At 32.6% G+C, this 22,762-nt stretch overlaps 1 pseudogene; it reads right to left on the bottom strand.

Moving 5' to 3' along the window:
* Positions 1–18,872, bottom strand: part of LOC149150806 (uncharacterized) — a 34,233-nt pseudogene extending 15,361 nt beyond the window's left edge.
* Between the last annotated feature and the right edge of the window lie 3,890 nt (positions 18,873–22,762).

Raw genomic sequence — 22,762 nt, 5'->3', positions numbered from 1 at the left:
CAATTAAGGATTTTGATCAATTCAAGACATAAGCACACCTGTTAAACCTTGAAAAGCAAAGGGAGCCAAAAATTTGGGTGTTGTTGTACCAACCATAAGAAGTTGTTAATAAGTCACTCTATTTTCCAATTCTTAATTGGTGGTCTAGCTTATTGATTGCATTGATTATAGATTTACTCGATTTTCTAATTCTACAATTTTACTTCTATTTTAACTCATTAATTTGGATTTCTTATATTGTAACTCCAACCAACAATTTTCTAGTATTATAGTGTCTATTCAATCTATTTCACCACATGTTTTTATGTTATAGAGTCAAGGATTGAAAAAACAATTTGATTAGGTCAACATTTTAATTTCCTACTAGTGTGTTTATTTCAATGAAAGGTTGATTTCATTTCCTACAAAGTGTGTATCCCTTTTGTAAAGTGTGATTTCCTTTTTTGCCATTGTGTTTCCTTTCAACAAGTGTGTTTTATTTCCTTTCAACAAAATTTGATTCCTTTCTACAAGAGTGTTGTATTTAACATTTCAATTCTTGCAAATGTGAATATTTCAATTCCTTCAATTGTGCAATTCATTTTTCCTGATGGATTGATAAAGAACATTAATGTCTAACTCTATAATGCTTAACCAATACTGCAACTTCACCAATACTTACAAGATTGTATTAGTATATATAGTGCACAACAGTTTGCAAGTTCCAAATAAACACCATAATGACAATTAAATGTATAGTTTCTCATTTATCTACTAAGGAAATAGAAGGTAAGTGAAAAAACTATCACTTTTGGTGTCATTTCCAAGGATTAATTAATAATACAATAGTTATTTTTTTGCTTGGCTTGATTCAACCAAGTGTATTCCTTTTATAAGCTTGGTGTGCTGTGTTTTTATTCAATTTTTTCTTTAAGTTGGTTTGTTTTAGAAAGCATGTCTCTTTAAATTCCGATGGAAAAAATTATAGATCAACAAGGTAGATATGTTAGCTCTATTAAAAATTCCCACAAAAGTACCAGTGTATGACAATCACAAGAGGAAAAAGGGCACACTCTGCTTAACTATTTAACTCCCATAGCTAGCTCTCTTGCCAAAAATAAGTTTGAATCTTTTGTTGAGGGGCCTGCGATCGTGTAAGTCTCATCTTCTATATAGAGATATTCCCCCCTAAAGGATAATTCCATTCCAAAGATTCGATCCTTCCTAACTCGCCCAAAGAACCTTTAGTGGAAGAGGGCAATTTTCATTGGCTCTTGAGGATCCTATTAAGGTGGAGGCATCCACTTTTGAATTTTCAATTTGAGAATCATAAGAAGGAACTATGATAAAGAATTTATTGCATTCAACCTTGCCCAACTTCCATGGTTTATATAAAGAAGATCCAAACACCTTCCTCTTTGAGCTCAATGTTCTTTATAGGTGCTACGATTATGCATAAGATTCCAAAAAGTTGGAATTTTTTCTTTCTGTTCTCAAGAATGATGCATTGCAACTTAGTTTATGCGTCTTGGTAGAGATAGTATCCACACTTAGGCATAAATGAAGGGAAGTTCCTAGAAAATATCAATATTATTATAAGGACAATGATTGGATGGAGGAAGTCTTTAGAATGACTCAAAATGAATATGAATTTATGGAATACTATATTGAATGATTCAATCACAACCTAGAGTAATAAAGACAAGGAAATTTGGCTCCAGAAACACTACGTGTCTTGTTGTTGTGCAAAATTAATGACAATTGTATTGATCTCTTGAATGTGACGGGTGGGGATATGTATCCTAGTAGTATTATGATGTAATTCTTGAATTGTGTCAAAAATATTCTAAAGGGACATCAAATAATAAGAAAGTACCAAGAGATATATTGGATTATTATTATTATTATTATTATTTTTCTTTTATGTCTAAAGGAATCGACAATTGATCTAGTGTCATGCTTACATGACATGGAGTCAATTCCAACCACTACCATTATAACCCCCTAGATGAACCATGCCACCCCCCAGCATATGGCCATAGGTAAGAAACTAAGGATTTAAACATGGGACCTTGTACTCACATTTCCTTTACATTTTCATAGGCTTGCTAAGTGACCTCCCTCATGAGGGGGCTTATTATTATTTTGTTTTGTTATAGTAACACCCACGTGGGATTTGAATCAATGATATTTTTAGAAGGAGTGTCTTAAAAATGCACCCATTCACCATCAATTTAAAGACCCATGGGCAATATAATGGCAGAAATTAATAGAGGTGTTGGTAATGAAATAACTACAACTAAGATTGGGAACATGCTATAATAATTCAAGAATATTATACTTAATGCACTAAATTCTCCATTGGACATGCTACAATTGAATACGAATAAGGAAGGAAAAGAGTTGGATTTGGAAATATTTTTCCCAATGTGTAGGAGAAATCTCCCATTGAAGGAATTCCTACAAGATCACATTGAGGTTTGTATGATTTGTAGCCAGGAGCATGCCACATGAAAGTGTCTATCTTTACCTATATTGAAAGATGTGTATTAGGAAGTCGATGAACCTAAGCAACTGTCTTTTGTCTCTCAAAAGCACCCATGGCAATCCAAGCCTCAAGGAATGATCCAAAATCAATATCAATATTATAAGTTGTGCTGGTTCAGTCTATAATTGATGATGATGTAGTCTATAATTGCTAGGTTACATTGTTGCTTAGTCCTTATTTCAAGGATTTTTTCTACTTATAGTATGATTTTCCCTTCTTTATTTTATCTTTGGTATACTTCCCAAGTACAAATGAATAACATGGTTATGATCTTGATTAGGTGGAAGACCCTTAGGCATTAATCCAAATACCTTGTGATGATTGTTAACAACATTATGGATATTCCCTGACATAGATGATATTGATGTTTGAACATTTAGTGAGCATAATTGTGTTATTACACCCTAATTCCCATTTTGAGTAGTTTTTTTATTCCATTAGAGATTATAAATTTAGAGGATTTCCCTTAGATGCCTCTAAGAACAATTTCCTTTCCTTTTGAGGTAAATTTTATGAAGAGATTTTAAAAAATAAAGATCATTGTTCCCAATGATTGTAACCATTGGCCCCTTGATACAACATTAGCACCACCCATTTGTATTGCTGATCCAAGTGGCTCTAGAGAGGCTCAAAAATCAAAATCTTCTACTCTTAGTGAAATCAAGTCCAAGTCATAAATCTTGTCATTTTGAATCTGGTGGCACAAACGACACCCAAATCTGCGTTTGTATATCTAACTTATCGTAATAAAAATTTCACAAGTTAAAGCATAAAAGTGAAACCCTTAAAAACATACATAGTAGTTGACTGGCCAATTAGCCAATAACACATGGAAGTCCATATTCACTCTTATCCCTGCCAGAAGACAAAAAAAAATAATATTAAATAAATCTTATATAAAAACAAAACTATTTAAAAATGGTTATTAACCATATAGAGTCAACAACTCATTAAATATATATAATCCAACTCATATAAAACCCCCCATTCAAAAGAAAAAATATTAAAATAACTAATGATGGGTTTCTATAATACCAACATATATATGTATTAAAAATGTCCATGGGCGCCACTCATAATCTCATCTATCCTTCCAAGACATCAGAGTCAATCCTAGACTTTAAAAGGTGATGTTCCAGCTCAGGACTTGATGGTACGCGTGTATTAATTATACAAGTGGGAGTCATGGTACTTGTGTATTAATTATAATATTGAAATTAATTAAAACATTAATTATAAAATTCAAATTTATTATTCATTGTTTATATACATCTCTATTAGGATGATAATAAGTTATTAATTTAATCAATGAATCGGAGAAACGTAAATTTGTCCTGAACGACCATTTAATTTGGTAAATGATTTAATAGAAAGAAATATATATATATATATATATATATCCTGGTCAATATTAATAATAATTTTTTAATTTAATCAATTAAATTTTTTGTTGTGAATGTGTATTCAATTTAGTAACAAATTTAATAAAAAGAAAAGTTATTTTTCTTGGTCAATAAATAGATAAATAAACACCACTTAAGTTTGAGAGAAATGTTTAACATAAAGAAAAATGTGTAGTAAGGGATAACCACATTATCACTTCCATTGAAATGAAGTAAGACAAGATGCACTTATAGATATGATTTAAATTCAAGTTGCACCCATAGATGCTAGAATTGAGTTGGGCTTCAATCTCTTTCAAAAATGACATTGCTTTTTTGAAAGTTTTTGTAAGCTCCTTCTGATACTTGCTTATTTCACAGTAAGCCTTATGGTAAAAAAGAATGCATCGTCAGAAATGTTCTTGTATCCAGTAATCTTAGAAGCTAAACCCTTCCCATGAATCACTTTGGTTTTAAACACTCAGACCATAGTGGCTATATGACCATTAAAAAACTTTGATGAGTCAAAAGTTGTCTTGATCCAATGATTAGAGTGCATTTGAAGAGGAGGAAGCTAAATTTTGATTATGTTTAAATTTTTAAAAGAGACAAAAAGAAAGAAAAAAAGTTTCAACACATAATGTTCTATTCAACATTCCCTTCTCTCAATTTACGAGTATGCTAGTATATTAGTGAACTTGAGAGAAATACATAAAACCATTTGAGTGATTATAATATATGTAATGAATCATAGAAAATTAATAGATAAAGTTATATTCAACATTAGAACATTCCCTTATCTCACTTTATGGGTATGCTAGTATATTAGTGAACTTGAGAGAAATACAAAAAACCGTTTGAGTGATTATAATATATGTAATGAAACATAGAAAATTAATAGATCAATTCTTAGAGAAGAAATTGTGTCTCTCCCTAATTGTTATCACCTTGTGTCTGTTGCCTCTCTCTTATGGCCTTATTCTCCCTTGTCATACGAGTTTTTCCTACCACTTTTGTCTTCGATGGATTGAGGTCAGTTGAACATTGAAGGATACAACATTGCCCAACTATGTTTTCTATTGCACTATAAACTTTGGGGTAGGCCTTGTCATAGAAGTTCGGTGCAACTTTTCATCCTAAAAATACATAGACAAATACCTAGAAACTCGCAACTACAATAAAAAAAATTCTAACGGATTTTTTTGTTGCATTTCTTAATACCGACAAGAAGGCTCTATGAGAGCTATTACAATTGCAGTCGGTAAATAAGGCAAAGTATCGTAGCTGGTATTCTCACCAATAATTTCACATGCCATACTGCAAAATAATTTTTTATATAAAATAGTAACATGTTTCGAAGCCCAGTTATAATTAAATGACATTTTATCTCCATACATTGTCTAGATCATGGAGGCATCCTTGTCATTTCCAATTTTCACTCGTTGGCACTTTCACACCTAGCTCATCAATGACTCTTCCATGTTTTTATATAAGTTGTACTATAGTAAACTAAAATGTATGCACATGGTCATGTTCATAGCATATTATTTCAATATATTTGTCTCTAAAACACCATCATCATCATTTATAATATTACAAAAATGTGTTATCAATAAAATTCTAAATTATTTAATATTAAATTTATTGAAAGTTATTAGTTAACACTAATTATTCATCACTAAGTAAGTTTAAAATATCGAATGATACTCGTTAATGTGACAAAATTATTTTGAAGAGGATTAAGTTCAATAGTCAATGTATTATAAACATTCATTCTATTACATACAAACCAAATCTAGTAATTAGTTTAACTACCAATTAAGTTATCACATACAACTTTGGGTGTTAGATACCCAATTCATTATTTACTTCATTATTATTAATTTTTCTTTATCGTTATTATGATAATTACATCATAAATATTGACACATTTTAAATGCAAATTTCCATTTAAAATGTAAAAATATTCCTAACGTTAATTATTTTCATTCCAATGAGACTTGTTGGCAAGGGGAGCCGGAGTTTGCCAAAGATGAATCCATACAATCATTATTTATGGTAGGCTAAAGAGCCTTACAACAAAAGATGGAAACAAAATATCCCACATACAAACAACAACATATCAAGGAGGAGGATGGGGAAGAACTACATGAGGTGCAATAAGAAATCCAACCCATTCATGCATGTGGTAGTTGATGTGTTCAAATCGGGCTTCTAGATCATGAAGACGTTCGTTGGTTCGACGTTAGCTCCGACGAAGATTGTTCAGATACTATAGAATCTCATTTTGGCTAAAATGAATGTCATTCATGTAAGCTACCAGTTCGTTATGATTCTCATACCTATGCTCTATGAGAATGTCCATGTTTTCCTGAATTCTTATAAGATGCTTTGCAATGGAATCCAAGGAAGCCATAGCATCCACTCATCCTTGGGAACGATATGGAGCATGAGCCACCACACCTTCACGATCATCCCTTGCTGAATTACCTGAAGATGGACTTTGACTGTTGGCTTGACGACCTACAAATACCTGATGTCCACCCCCATGGCATGGCCACCCTCGTTGGTGCGACATTTCCACCAAACAAGAGAAGTTTATGAACTTGAGCTGAGAGGGATCCCCAAGCAACCAAACTTAACAGAGGAAAGAACGCCAACTTGAGGCACTGTGGGGCAAACCTTTCCTTAGAGCGCTAGACCCTCAAAAGGATGAAACCCTGAACAAAGACGCAAAGGTCGCACACCACACTAACCCACTGACAACGACACCTTCCGAAAATAAAATGAAAAACTTCTAATCGTGACTATCACCCACCTTACCAAAGAGTCTACCCATGAGGAATTGACATGGGCTAGCGATAACCCAAAGTGAATAGGGAGCGAGAGATAGAATTAAGCATATACAAACCCAAAACAATGAAAGAGGTGGCCACGAGAGCCTGACCAAGATAGAGAATATAAAAATGCCAAGTTAAAGATAAAACCAAATAGAAACCAAGACATTATCCAGCGCATGAGAAATTTTAACCCCTGAACTAGACACCTGAAAACCTCTTTGGGTGAACTACCAATGTCGCCCACGTTGGCCCAATTCCACACTTCGTATAAAAAATGGAAAATATCTAAGAATTCAACTACTTCACAAATTAAGAACCAACCGAGGACCCAAAAACAAGATAGAGGGGTTACCTTCAGTCGACAGAGGTCAAGGCCATCTTGAAACCCATATTCAAGATTAACTATTGTGCTCCTAAATTTCCAGCCAGGATCGTTGCAATGGAGGAGCTCGCCTCTCAAATTTGTGCCATAGTCCCAAGTGTTGATTTGAAAGGCGATGTTGAGCCACATTAACGCAAGACATTTGGCCACTGCGCTTCTCCAGTTGAGCCAACACCCAAGCGAGAACATATGGTTCCCGTCAATGGCCTTACTTATCTCCGCACTCCCAACACTCATCAGCCAAGTTCTAACAATTAATTCCTTACCTAGAGCAACATTTAACATATGGTAACTTGCTTCTGGAGAAGTCGAACGGTAATGGTATCGTTGCCTTAACCCATACTTTAATAACCACACGTCCACTGCGTGTGATGAGGGGATAACCCCAAATCACTATTTCCTTCCGTTTTCCCACCCCCATCAGGGGAGGAGTAATCTTCGTCTATTAGTCAGGACAATGTCTTCAATTTGCATGGGTCCAAGTCAGCTGAGTTCAAAAATTCATGCCAACAAGTGGAAAAACCTTTATGGTGTGCCATCGATCCCTAATTTGCCAGCTAATCAACAACCTTATTGCTAGATCGCAGAAAGTGGGTGATGGTGATATACATAAAACTTTCTAAGATGGCCTTTATCTACCCTACCTAAGATTCTAGACACCAACTTCAGACTAGTTTGGAAGGGGGGGGGAGCCATCTATAAGCTTTTGAATCATATGGATGATAATTTTCGAATCTCTGACAATTTGAATCTTTGAGTGTCCCAGTTTGTGCGTAAGATTAAGGTGTTTCTCCATGACGATTAACTTTGTGAGATTGTTTGAAGTGATACCACAATAGCATGTTGCTATATACCCACTGGTGATCCCAAGGAGTCTCGTAACACACCTCCATATCCATCTTGTCTTGGCTTTCCTTTGGAGGCCCCATCGAAGTTAATCTGCACAAAGCCCATCAAACGCGTTATGAAAACTAATGGATAGGAAACTGGAGCTTCATGCTTATTAGCTTCTTGGTGGAATATAATTTCACAGAACAAAATGATCTATGCTTCAAGAGGTCCAGCCTTTTAGTCCTCATCCCCCCATTTCTCAACCAAAATGGTTTCTCGCAAGCTTTCCTTCGCTAATTTCTAGATGGTGGGATTGAAGGATTGTTGATCTTGGAAGATTGTGCGGTTTCGTTCCTTCCATATTTTCTTAAGGAGGAATCCCAATACCAGGTTCCAAGCTTTATTAAAAATGGGCTTCTTATAGTGAAATCTTTGTAATTGTCGATAGTAGCTAGTAGATCTTCTCGATTTTGATCAAAAGGTCCAAACAGAGTGGAAACCTCTGCCCACACCTCTTCTGCTACCGAGAATGTATTCAGCAGGTGGTGCATCATTTCCACATGGTATTTAAATAGGAGGGCATTAGGATGGGCCAATAAAACATTTTTGGAGAAGCCAGTCCCATGTTAGGATCCGCTTATGCCCAACAAGTCATAGAAAATGAGATAATTTCGACCATAGTTTACAGTTCCATACTTTGTCCCAAATAATTTGGCACGACATGTTATGGATGTTAACATGCATAAGATATTCCTCTCCAATGGAGAATGAGCCCGTGGGCGAGTATCCCCATCAGAGTTTGCCTCGGTCCTAATAAATTGGGATGCGTCTCTCATGCAACTGTTGATTCAAGGTCTGCAAGCATTATAGGGATACCTCCACCTGCTAGTCACGATATGTTTTCTGGGACCTCCATTCAGTCTGATTGGTGTCCACTTTCCAGTAATATGCCACTTTTCCATTTCTTCTCTAATACAAAAGCACCTTGATATCTAGTAGGGAAAGTTCCATGTCTAAGTGAGGTAGTTCCTACCAGGATTCCTCCCAGAAGAGGGTGGACGAACCATCCCTGATTTCCCAGAAGAAGTGATCCTGAATATGGTGGTTGTTGTGATAGGCCAGATTCTAAATGACAGACCCAGACTGATTGGAGGGATACTGCATGAGAATTTTTTGAGACCTTCCCGGGCAATACTTTTGAGTCCATATTTTCTTCCACTGCTCTGTGCCTCCCTATACCTAGGTTTGGAAATTCATGGTAATGTTTAAGTAAACGTGACATTCTCCTTTATCTTTCATTTTCATCCTTTGACTTAATTTTTTATCATTACCATGAAATGACTCAGGATGTTTGAGAGTGGTTCCAACTTCATTAGATTTCATATGGAGAAAGTATAATTTTAGATTTCACTCAAAATCCAACAAACTTAATAGTTTTCAGGATTTCAATATTGAGGGGATTGCAACATTTCCATTGGATTTTGTCATGTACGAGGGTATGGAACTAGTATTTAATAAATAGCGCCAAGCCCTCTATGTACTTTTATGTTAGTGGCATTAGTTATCGAACTCCTCTATCATGAACACTAAAAATGTACCCATCACTCAAATAAAATCCTGACATGATATGCTATGTTTTTCCTATCTTATTTTAATTCCTAAATGATTAAATTGATGATGAAAACCCCAACATAGGAAAAATGAAATAAAATACTGATACTTATCCTTCAATTAATCCTTGCTTCTGCCTTTGTTCTTTCCGTACACACACCAGAATAGTTTCCACACCCAACAAGAACCCAATGCTTTCACTTCTCTTCAATCATGCACACATACACACAATGTACATCATAGCATATACATCCACTCATGGCATACAACACTACACAATATATACACCTACACCCGTTATACATCACAACACAAACACCTACACCTTATGTACAACACAACACAATACATACTCCTACATCCGGTGTACAACACAATGCATATGCCTACACCCAACATACAACACAAAACATACACCTACACCCAGTGTACAACACAACACATACACCTACACCTACACCCAGTGTACACCACAACACAATACATATACCTGCACTCGGTGTACAACACAACACATACACCTATACTCGGTGTACACAACAACATAATACATACACCTACACTTGATGTACCACACAATACACGTATGTACATAGAGTACAACACACGAATACACATGTCATGATACAATGACTACGCAATGCACATAACATAGTACCACAGGTACATAACACAACATGTATGACGTACACAATACCACATGTACAACATGTACACAACACCACTTGTACAATCATATACATAACACCACATGTACACAACACCACACGTGCAACATGTGCATAACACCACATGTACACAACACCACCTGCACAATGTGTACATGGCACCACATGTACACAATGCCACCTACACAATGTGTACATGGCACCACATGTACACAATGCCACCTACACAATTTGTGCACAACCCCACATGTACACAATGCCACATGCACAACATGTACACAACACTACATGTGCAAAACACCACTTGCACGACATGTACATAGTTCCACCTGCACATAATGCCCCATGTACAACATGTACACAACACCATACGCACACAACACCACATGTACAATCATGCACACAACACCACATGTACATAGCACCATATGTACAACATGCACACCAAGCCATATTTACACATCACTGTATATGCAACATGCACAAATCACCATATGTACACAGTAGCGCATATCCAATATGCGCACAACACCATATGCACACAACACCACATATCCAACATGCGTACAACACCATATATACATAGCATCACATATCCAACATTTGTACAACACCGCATATCCAATATGCACAAAACACCATCTGTACACAACACTGCATAAACAACATATACACAACACCATCTAAAACCAACACAACATAAACAACATGTACACAACATCATATATACACAAAACACATGTACACAACATCATATATACACAAAACACATGTACACAACATCATAGGCGCAACATGTACAATATATACACAACAATAATATTGTGCATCCATAGACCACACATTGAATCTACCAAGAAACTTTGCTTCTAGTGTCTTCCCACTGTCCATGTTATCCCAGCATGTCGTAGATCACACTGCTTTCATTCAGGTGATGTATCCCTCAGCGTAGCCTGTCCATAACATAAACATAGACATAGTATAAACACATAATATTGAATCATATCCACATGATACAGACCTTGTAGATCTGTCAGGTTTCTCTTCCCACTTTATTCCTCCTAACCAAGAACCTCTTCATGCCATTCACCTGCATAAGCAATCATTCCTCCATGAGCAAGGCCCCTGACGATGTTGTCAGAAAATGACATACATAGATATATACATACATGTGAACAGTAGTATAAATCATCCATGATCCCTAATGACCCTGTCAGACAATGACATATATACATATATACATATAAACATTAGCATAAAACAATCGTGATCCCTAACGGCTTGTCAGTCAACGACATACATACATACATACATACATATGAACATTAACATAAAACAATCATGATCACTAACAACCCTGTTAGACAACAACATATATATATCTATATATATATATATATATAATCACAACATAATTACTAGATATCATAAGGTCAAGGTTAAGAGAACTCCCTTTATCCATGCACAACATGCTCAACATTGAGAATAATAGTTCCCAACATAGCCAAGGCATCTGATATCTGAGATCCATTCAACTCTTCCCAAGCTCTTCCCAAGCTCCATTAAATTTCCTCCTCCCCCAACCAATTCCAAAGACCCTCAAAACATAAAAGGCAAGACCAAGAAGCAAACAAGAGAAAACCATGAAAAACCAATAACAATACAACATTGCAAACAAAGTGGCATGACCATGCACCAAACTTAAACGAAACTACAAATCAAGCACAAACAAGTCACAAAGGATTGAAAGCATAAAAATCTCGAAAAACACCATGACTCAATCCCCATGAGCTCCGAAATCCTCCAAGGGAAAGCTCAGACTGAACCTTCTTCAAGATTTCATGGTAGTCTCTTTACCATGCAATCCCCTGCATCATATTGCCATAAACGCATAACTGTCAGTGTATAAATAAACATAACAATATATTGGTTACCTTACGTTGTTGTGAAAAACACAATGCTTCATAACTAAATAAATCCATGCCAACTCTCAAGGGACTCCAATCCCCTTGACAGATCCAGCTATAACTAGAAACTAGTTAAAATGCTTGTCAAGTATGTGTTGATGAATATACCACATATTCACATAATGTCAGGTGAAATCAAGGTTAAGAAGACTTCATGTACTTATGCAAAGCACTCATTCATTAGGAATAGTAGTTTCCAAACCTAGCCAAAGGAATTCTCACCCAATTCCTTTCTTTTACCTTTTACCTTGCTCCAATTGATTCTTACTATATGCTATCACATCAACCAACTGTTAGTTATATACACAAATCAATTGTTACCTTGTCATACTAATACCAAGCATGTGGCCCTGAAACTGTTCACACATGTCAGTCACATGTTCCAAATATCAAGACATCATATCTATTAATTTGAAATGAACCTTTACCAAGACTAATAACCATGCCATAATCAACTCACAACCATTAAAACAATGTAAACTTTGAAACGGGAACTGATACTGTTACCCGTTTCGTAGAGATAGCAAAAAATGACCGGATTTTCAAAAGTGGTGATGCAGAATACACATGTTCTTTTTAGAACATGGTTTTTGGAACTTTAATTTTTTTTCATGTTCAAGGATGAAATCAAGTTTTAGAATGGTAGTGATTTTCATGCTGATTTTAAAAAGTGAGTATTCTGCATCACACCCTTTTTTTAAAAGACCTATTTTTTGACTTTAAATTTTCTAGTGTGTGAAATGTAAATAATTATTTCGTAACCCTTTTTTTAAAAGACCTATTTTTTACTTTAAATTTTCTAATATATGAAATGTAAATAATTATTTTGTAAATTTAATAATTTTGGAAGTGACCTTCTTCTTCATATTTTCTAGTTTTTATTTTTATTTTTTTTTATTTTGGTAGTGGGGCTTTTATTGATTTGCATATTTAAAGAAGAAGGTCGATATTTTACATTTTCAATATTCTACATATTTATACATCATTAATTAAATTTTCAATCCACATGAAATAATTGTCTCTAAAAAACAAATATAAATATATATATAAAAAAGACAAAAACAAAAAATAAAAAATGTTAAAAAAAATTTATATCATAAACCATAAAAAAATTTGGAAAAAAAAAACAATTATATATATATATATATATATATATATACAAAATTAAGTAAGTAAATATTGAGAAATAAAATATATATATATATATATATATAAACAAAAACTAGGAAAAAAAAAATAGAAACAAACTAGTTTAAAGAAAAAAATTTAAAAATAATGAAAAAAATTTAAAAAACTAGTGAAATTAATATTTAAAAAAAAAACAAAAAATGTAAAAAAAAAAAAAAAAAAGCTCACAAACCATAAAGAATTTGGAAAAAAGAAAGAAAATGAATATATCTATATATATATATATATATATATATATAGAGAGAGAGAGAGAGAGATTAAAAAAAAAACATTAGAAAAAACTAGGAAAAAAAATAAAAATAAAAATAAAAACAAACTAGTTTTAAAAAAAAATTAGAAAATTAACGAAAAAAATAAAAAAACTAGTAAAATTAATATTAAAAAAGCAAAAATTAAATTAAATTATAAAAAAAGTAAACCCAAAAAATGGTTATTTTTTATTAAAAAAAACAAAAATACAATTATCTTTTATTAAATATACCTATTTTATTTAAAACTAAATAAATAATTTTTTTTAAACAATCTTGTCTTTTATTAAAAAAAAAAAAATTTAACATTTTTTTATTATTATCATTTTTTAATTTAAAAATTCAAATTATTAAAACTACATTTTATATTTAAAAAAAAAATAAAAAAAATTAAACCTACATTTTATGTTAAAAAAAAAAAAAATTAAATTTACATTTTTTTTTAAACCATATTTTTTTAATTAAAAAAAAAAATTATAATGTTTTTTTAAACAATATGTTATTTATTGTAAAATATAAATCATAAAAAAAAAAATTAATTTTTTTAAAACACATTTTAATTTTTTAATTTAAAATTTAAAAAATTAATAATTTTTTTTTAAATTAATATATTAAAAAAATTAGTTATAATTGTTATATAAAAAAATTAAAAAATATTATTAAAGTTTTTTTATTTTTTATTTATTAATTTTTTTTTAAAACATATTAAATTTTTTTATTAAATATTAATGTTTTAATTAAAAAATAAAAATAAAAATAAAAAAAACGGCGTAGCCCTTGCGCCCCCGGCCGCGCCACCAGTGGGCGGCGGGAGGGGCTCGTCCATTCCACCCAAAAATCTTTCGAAAACGGAGTGCCACCATTCACCATCATTTCCTTTTCTCGGCACAACAGTTTCTAATCTTGACCTGAGCTCAGATAAAATGTTTCCAGTAACGGCCGTCGGTTCTTGTGAAGGTGCCAATTCTAAGCCAGTATCAGGGAAATCATTTAATGTGAACTCCTCAACAGCAACTGGAAAATCTGAAACTTCTTGCTGCGTATCCAAATTAACTAGCATTTGAATTGCCCCTGTAGTAAAAAGGCATCCTCTATCTATAACAGACTTTAGATTTCTCCTTAGTATGTCCACCCTGAGGGCTACACGTTTACTATCTACAGAAGTCCAGTCTTTAGCTGCAATCTGAGCAATTACTAGCTTCACATCATTCAAGAAAGCGATACTGTTGTGATAGCATGAATTCATCTCTTCTACTGTACATGCGATCTCCCTTAAACTTTCCTGGTACTCAGGTCGATTATATGGAGGCATTGCAGCTATTTCAACCTTTCCGCCATACATTTTTGAGAGAAAGTTTTCATGAGTTTTGGAACATATTTTGGAAATTTTTTCTTCGAATTCATGTTTCAAATCATCCACATCCGAACTGTCCACGTCCTTGATGGCAATATAGAAAATTCCCTTGAAGAGCTTTTTGTCCTTGTCCTGCTTAACAAGGCTGATCCCATTCTGGAAGCGGTCAAAGACTACTTCTGTCTCTTTGTCCAAATGGAAGTCCTGTTACATAGGAGTATTATGCGAGTTTTTAAAAGCATTCGAAAACAACTCCAACAAAATTCAATTTCAACCAGGAGGGATTAAGTGGAGATCATTGAGCCCAACAATTCAAATTTCAGATATATTATTTAAGATATTAGCAGCCAATTGATTTATTTTTGCATTCACAGAAATCCCTTTTTATTATCCCAATTCAGAGACATGATTTTAGAAGGAAAAGATATGGGTGAGCTTCATAAATTTATATGTTTCTCATATCATTTCAACTTCCTATCTTCTAAATCCAAGACTCTTCGATAATACAAAGCAATTGGGAGATCTGGAAGAAGTTGAGACTTTCCTTTTAAATCTATTTGGTATTAGAGAACTACAAATACGTACTATTGAAATCCTACCTTTTAAACAAGAAGATTAAGCAAAAATGTGTTTTATTGGAGCGAACTATACAATATAGAAAACATAACATAGCTAAAATGGAAAACTCATCCACACAAAAAGCCTTTTTGACCTTACACAGAATTAACATTAAAGAGTTGCAAAATCCTATCTCCATTGAAGATCACCACAAATTAAACAATTGTCTTCAGGATTCAGGATTCAACATGGAAAGAATGCAGATGGACTTATGATATACCTAGCAAGAACCTCTATCTCCTCCTGCACACAGTATTGACTCCCACCGTGTTCAGTGGTCTTCTTCAAATGTTTAAATGGGTTGCCAAGCTATGGTCTTCTTCAAATACAGAGTTTAAATGGGTTGCCAAACTAAACAAAGTTTGGTCTCACAAGATTTTATACAAATCATATGTGATTGATTTTGCATCAAATACCACCTCCAAAAACTTAGTTCACAAAGAGTAGATTCACCAATGATAAATGCCCTACGATTCAAATTGATGACTATCAAATATATATTTTGAAATGTCAGTTTCCTAATCAATATTATGATACAATTCACTAGAATTTTGCATTAATATTTCAATAGAATTTTGCATTTGCATTCACCAAAGCCCATCTTGATGACGGGCATCAACTTACTCTCTTGTTTTTTATTTTTTTACTGTCAGTAAAAATTCAGATGTTACTCAGACAGAATGGCTTTGGACAACATTCTCAACATCTTTTGGTTATATATTTCTCTAATGAAATAGTGCATCGTAGTCTGACTTGAAAAACCTATCAATGCAGGTTGAATGAGCAAGTTTCCACCCTTGCCAGATGTTTTTAGGTTGTCTCCCACTCAAAATGTATAAAATGTATACTCTTTGAGGAAAATGAGGATTACAACCCAAACAACATTTACAAGTAAACCATTATGCCACCATAATCACCTCTAAGGCTTTATATTTTGACGCAAGTACTTACAAGTAATGGTCCCATACATAAAGCCAGATGTTAATCCCGATTACAGTGTAACCTCATATTCCATATTCAATAAGAAACTTATTCTCTTGACTTATAGATGATAACATCAAATTTTTATTCTCTTGACTTATGAATGATAACATTAAAATTTAATTGTTACTATTCTTTTAATTTGAAAATTACACTGTAAATTTCTTTGTAAATGGTCTTAGTGTCATCTTCTTAAAAAGTCTAATCAAATACGGTACCTGACCAAACAATTTATTAATTAAAGAAGGGAAACAGATTTCAATTATATTGCAGCGATTATCTCAATGAAACGGAAATAATCTATTACACCATATTTTACTTTTATACATATGCTTCCATTTGTAATTTTTTTTTTAATCAAAAACACTTCAAAAGAATTTAAGAACCTACCTTCTTGTTGAAGATTGTTAAATTGCTTATGGCTGCATTAAGAACAGATAGTAGCATATCTTCTTGTTCTGTCCGCTCAAAACTACCCAGTCCTTCAAAGTCCAGCATGACATAAATGCGTTTCTCTGCTGCTCTCACAGTCATCCACACTCCATCAGTACACCTTCCACCTGCAACATCCAAAAGAGACCCTGACAAGTGGTTTAACAAATAAGATTTCCCGCTGCTTTGTTTTCCCATGGATGATATGACCATAATCTCGCCCTCCCAGTTACTAAGAACTGTGTCATAAATGCCAAAAGTTATCAAATTTGTCAGAGATAAACTGTCTGTATAACTCAGTTCCGGTGGCATCTGAAACCCATCCTTGAGAGCAAGCAGTCCATTGTTTTCTGCTCGGGCTATTTGGATAGGAACAAGGCACGCAAGCCTGCGAATCCATGTTCCCATAGCCTTAGTTACCAAGTCCGTTAGATCAACTGAACCCCCAGATATCCATGGTTCAAATCTTTTCACATCAATTCGAATCTCTGTATTTGAGAAATCTTTACCTTTTTCCTTCTCCAGTTTTTGAAGAAGAGTTTTCAAGGCATTTTTACAGTCATCTTCATTACATTTTGTATCAATGTCTTTGGTGCTTAATATTACATTGATAAAAACAGTCTTCTTAACTTCACCGAAGAGAGCGGGACTGGTTGCAAACTTATCGAAAATATGGTATATATACTCTAATTGGGGACAAGATCCAGAAATTCTTCTTTCTTCGGGCACTTGAACTACCTTGTTTTCTGTACTTTCTATTGCTTGCAATTGGACAACTTCCTTTGCTGAAATAGTTTTCAATATGTGGGAAGAAATGCTACGAGGAACTGATGCACTGAAGAAAACAAGATGACTCTGTGATCCAAAATTTACAATCTTCACTTGAAGCTCTCCCAAATCTCTGATTCTTTTGTTTAGGGGAATGGTCCTCAAGTAGCTCATGACATCAGCCAAGACATATATCTCCACCACGACAGAAAAGTCAATAGCTTCTACTACTTCGTCATTGTTGTCTGACTTGCTAAAGACAAATAAAAATGATCCATCCACAGAAACAAGAGCTACTGAAACAGGTGAAGGAAGAATTAGTAGCCTAGGTTTCATCATCGGCTGCTGATGGAGTTCCACCACCCTGACCCTGTTTGTATCATCAATCAGGATCAATTCCCTTTTACCTGGTATCAGATGCATCCACGTTAAGATTCCCATGCCAGAAAATTTATGGAGATCCACATCTACCCCTGTCCAATCTAGTTTGCGGAAAGAATCATCAAACTTGTGTACTGCAACCTTAGAGGTTAGCTTATCATATAAGGCTACAAATCGAGTGCCTTCATCAAAAGACAATAAATCGTAACCCCTCCTGAATCTTCGAATAGGATTTATGCCATCTAACCTTGAACCCATGCGCGAGCAGCTATAAACATACAGACATGGATCAGCCAAATTCTTAATGAACGCCAACAAGTGCCCGGACTTGAGGGCCACCAATTGTAGTATTCGTTCTATCTCAGGGTCAAGGGTAACTAACTCAAATTGATTAGTGCATGTAGGAGTGATCCGATACTCGGCATTTCGGCTTAACTCTTCCAAATCATTTTTCCTTGGCATCAGCTCAGAAATCTTCCATGCAGTGCTCGGTTTCTCAAGTCTTTCAATTGAAACCTTCAGAACAACCTGTTCATAGTAAGTATACCAGACACTCTGAATTTCACAACCCTCGATGGACCTGCAAACAGGTTTGCCTGTGATCACCGACATGTCCCGCTTCATTTCTGAGAGGAATGCGTCTTCCTCCCTATGCAGGTTTTCCTGTAGCAGATTCACAGTTTCGTTGCCTTCAGATTCGAACTTCTTTTGAAGAGTACTCTGCGGGAATCGAGGAGCCGTTCCCGCCGCCCGCTGGTGGTGCGGCCGGGGGCCCAAGAGGCGTGCAGTTTTTTTTATTTTTTAATTAAAACATTAATATTTAATAAAAAAATTTAATATGTTTTAAAAAAAATTTTAATAAATAAAAAATAAAAAAACTTTAATAATATTTTTTAATTTTTTTTATATAACAATTATAATTAATTTTTTTAATATATTAATTTAAAAAAAAAATTATTAATTTTTTAAATTTTAAATTAAAAAATTAAAATTTGTTTTAATTTTTTTTTTTTTTTATGATTTATATTTTAAAATAAATAACATATTGTTTAAAAAAACATTATAATTTTTATTTTTTTTTAACTTAAAAAAAGATGGTTTAAAAGAAATGTAAATTTAATATATTTTTTTTTTTTAACATAAAATGTAGGTTCAATTTTTTTTTATTTTTTTTGAAAATATGAAATGTAGTTTTAATAATTTGAATTTTTAAATTAAAAATAATAATAATAAAAAAATGTCAATTTTTTTTTTTAAATAAAAGACAAGATTGTTTAAAAAAAATAAAATTATTTATTTAGTTTTAAATAAAATAGGTATATTTAATAAAAGATAATTGTATTTTTGTTTTTTTAATAAAAAATAACCATTTTTTTTGGTTTATTTTTTTTATAATTTAATTTAATTTTTGTTTTTTTAATATTAATTTTACTAGTTTTTTTTATTTTTTTTTGTTAATTTTCTATTTTTTTTTTAAATTTTATTTTTATTTTTATTTTTTTTCCTATTTTTTTCTAATGTTTTTTCTAATTTCTCTATTTATACTTTTATATATATATATATATATATATAATTTTGTTTCTTTTTTCCAAATTCTTTATGGTTTGTGAGATTTTTTTTTTTTTTTTTTACATTTTTTGTTTTTTTTTTTTTAAATATTAATTTCACTAGTTTTTTAAATTTTTTTCGTTATTTTTCTATTTTTTTCTTTAAACTAGTTTGTTTCTATTTTTTTTTTCCTAGTTTTTGTTTTTGTTTATATATATATCTATATATATATATATATATATATAATATTTCTCAATATTTACTTACTTAATTATATATATATATATATATATATATATATATATATATAATTGTTTTTTTTTTCCCATTTTTTTTATGGTTTATGATATAAATTTTTTTTAACATTTTTTATTTTTTGTTTTTGTCTTTTTTATATATATTTTTATATTTGTTTTTTAGAGACAATTATTTCATGTGGATTGAAAATTTAATTAATGATGTATAAATATGTAGAATATCGAAAATGTAAAATATCGACCTTTTGTTATTTTTTTTTGTGTTTTTTCATTGTTTTAATGTTAATTTTAATTTTAATTTTTATTTTTAATTTTATTTTTTGAAATTTTAATGTTTTTCGGGATCATGATAAAATATTTTATGCTATTATTTTGAAATGTTGAAATTTCACCCTTGACAAAAAAATGTTATCACAGCATCAACACTTTTCGTTTTGAGGGTGTTTTTTGCATAAAATTTACCATTGAGAAAAAAAAAATGTTATTCGAACATCAACACTTCATTTTGAGGGCGTTTTTTGGACAATGTTTGCACCAAAAATTGGTTTTCACCGTCATTTTTAAAACATGTTGAAAATTTAGCTTGGAAAAAAAAAGGTGTTATTCTAGCATCAACACTTTTCGTTTTTAACACTGTTTTTGATGTTTTTTCGGGGTTTTTTGGCCAGAGTTCCCGTTTTGAGTTTATAGTTCGCGTTTCAAAGTTTACATTTTTTTAATCATAATACTACAAGTAGCACCCACTTACACTCAAGTACATATCAATTGTCTCAACACATATCATGTTAGTACAATCATCCTAAAACAAGAACATTTCTTCATGCAATCTTATAGACTGTTACACGTCAATTTGTCGTCATGACACTTGATTTAGTTTATGGATATTTTTACCATCCGTGAACATGTTGAAACCAGCTCCCTTCTAAGTCAAACAACTCAAAATATGTTGAAGAACATGAGAAATTTGGGTCAAATAGCTCTCACACATTGTTAAGTTCCACCTGCGCCTATTTCTCTAGCATTTCTCGCGCATGCGTTGAAATTGAATTTGACAACATCGCAGATTTATGCTCTATCTGTAACTATAAACCTGCACAGGTGAATTCTAGAAAGCAAAAATAAAAAGTACATTCTAGAAACATAGTTGGTCGAATATTTCCAAATTGGATGCTTCCGAGTGATGACTATTCGAACTATAACCCTCATAAGATGCATCTCCATCAATTTTCTCATGGTAACCTAATCCCTCATTAAAGGAGGTTTATATTCTTCTTAGGGATCTAAAACTTCCCCCTCTTTCATCTATAAAAGGAATAGAAGGTTGAGGGATGAAGGAGGTCAAAATTCAGAGGATACAAACTTATGTTGTTAGTTTGAATTTGGAGAGCTTGTAATCTAAGGAGGAGATAGAAGGAATTTGGGAGGGACCTCACGGCATCAAAGCGAAGGTTGTAAGGCTCCTCTTATCTTCTGATTAATACAAATGAGCACTTTCTCCCATTGATTTTGTCTTTTGTGAATGATGAATAGTTTTCAATTGTTTATTATGTTCCTTAAGGCAAGTTCAATACCTAATTTCCTTGATCATTAGACTAAGTCGTTTGAATTATTATATCACATGTGCTTTTGATCCTTTTATGGTTTATTTTTGCGGGTCTTATTAAGCATTGAAGAGCTTCATCAATTCACAACCAGGGATCTTCATCAGGAATTTCATGAAATCGGTAAGAGGTTTATCCATTAGCTAGACTGCTTATAATTCGAACAAGTTCAACTTAGGGAAAGATTTTGTTCATTTGTCATGATTGCTTCTAGTTTCCATTTAGGATATAGGGAGATTGCTCTTGTCCACAAGAGGGATTGTTTGGTGTAACAAACTGGTGACTTCATTGGGGAATGTATTTATTCTTGTCTTTTTCCTTAGCCTTGATTTATGATTTTTTTTATTTATCCAAACCTGAGTCTTCATAAATTAATTTCCTTTTAGATCTGATTGGTTGTTTCTTGTTTTTTTTTTTTCTTTAGGTTTTCCTCCAAGCATTGTTTCTGTTTGTACACAGAGCGTAGTTTTGCACCCTTTCTCCGTAGCAACTGAGCGCATGCGCTCTGTTTTCTACTAGAAACCTGTGCAGGCTTGAAATTTTTTGAATCTTTCGTGCTAGCTTTAACCCAGACTTGAATTTGTCTTTTTGAAAGTGTCATTTTGTTTGTTTGGACTGTGTGTTCTCTTTTCTAAACTGAGTTGATTTCTTTGTTGATGATTTTTTTAATATTAGGTCTTCTTGAAAGAATACCTTAGGGCTTTTCCTGGTTGACTTGCTCATTGATTAAAATAAGTTTGAGTGTATTTTTGTAAGTGATATTCTTATTTTGTTATGTCAAATAAATTGGTTAAGCCATAAATATTGCTTGTTAGTCAAAATCACTTTGAATTGCAAATTAGGGTTTTTGAAGACCTTGTACTTTTTTGAAAGAATCGTGGTTATTTTTGCTTGATAAAAGGATTTATTGCTTTCATCTTAGGAAAATTTACACAATTTCACTGTTATTTTCATTAAATCAAAGCATTCATAAGAGAATATGTCTTTTCTCCAACCTTCTTGATTAATTAATGTATGCTTGAAAGTTTTGAGTGATTAGAAGAAATGAGTGTTTTAGTTTATTTTGATAATTAGAGAAATCTAGAAATTAGTTTGTTGATTGCATTTTTCATTACAAAATAGTGAAATTGGTTGCTTTGAGAAAATTAGAAAAGTCGTGAGTTGTTGCACTTTATTCC

Source organism: Pinus tabuliformis, chromosome 9 (assembly GCF_031772625.1).
Source record: "Pinus tabuliformis cultivar Carrire ecotype Pingquan chromosome 9, CPIR1, whole genome shotgun sequence".
Classification (NCBI taxonomy): Eukaryota; Viridiplantae; Streptophyta; class Pinopsida; order Pinales; family Pinaceae; genus Pinus; species Pinus tabuliformis.
Note: the sequence above shows the minus strand (reverse complement) of the source record. Positions and strands in the feature narration are given on the sequence as shown.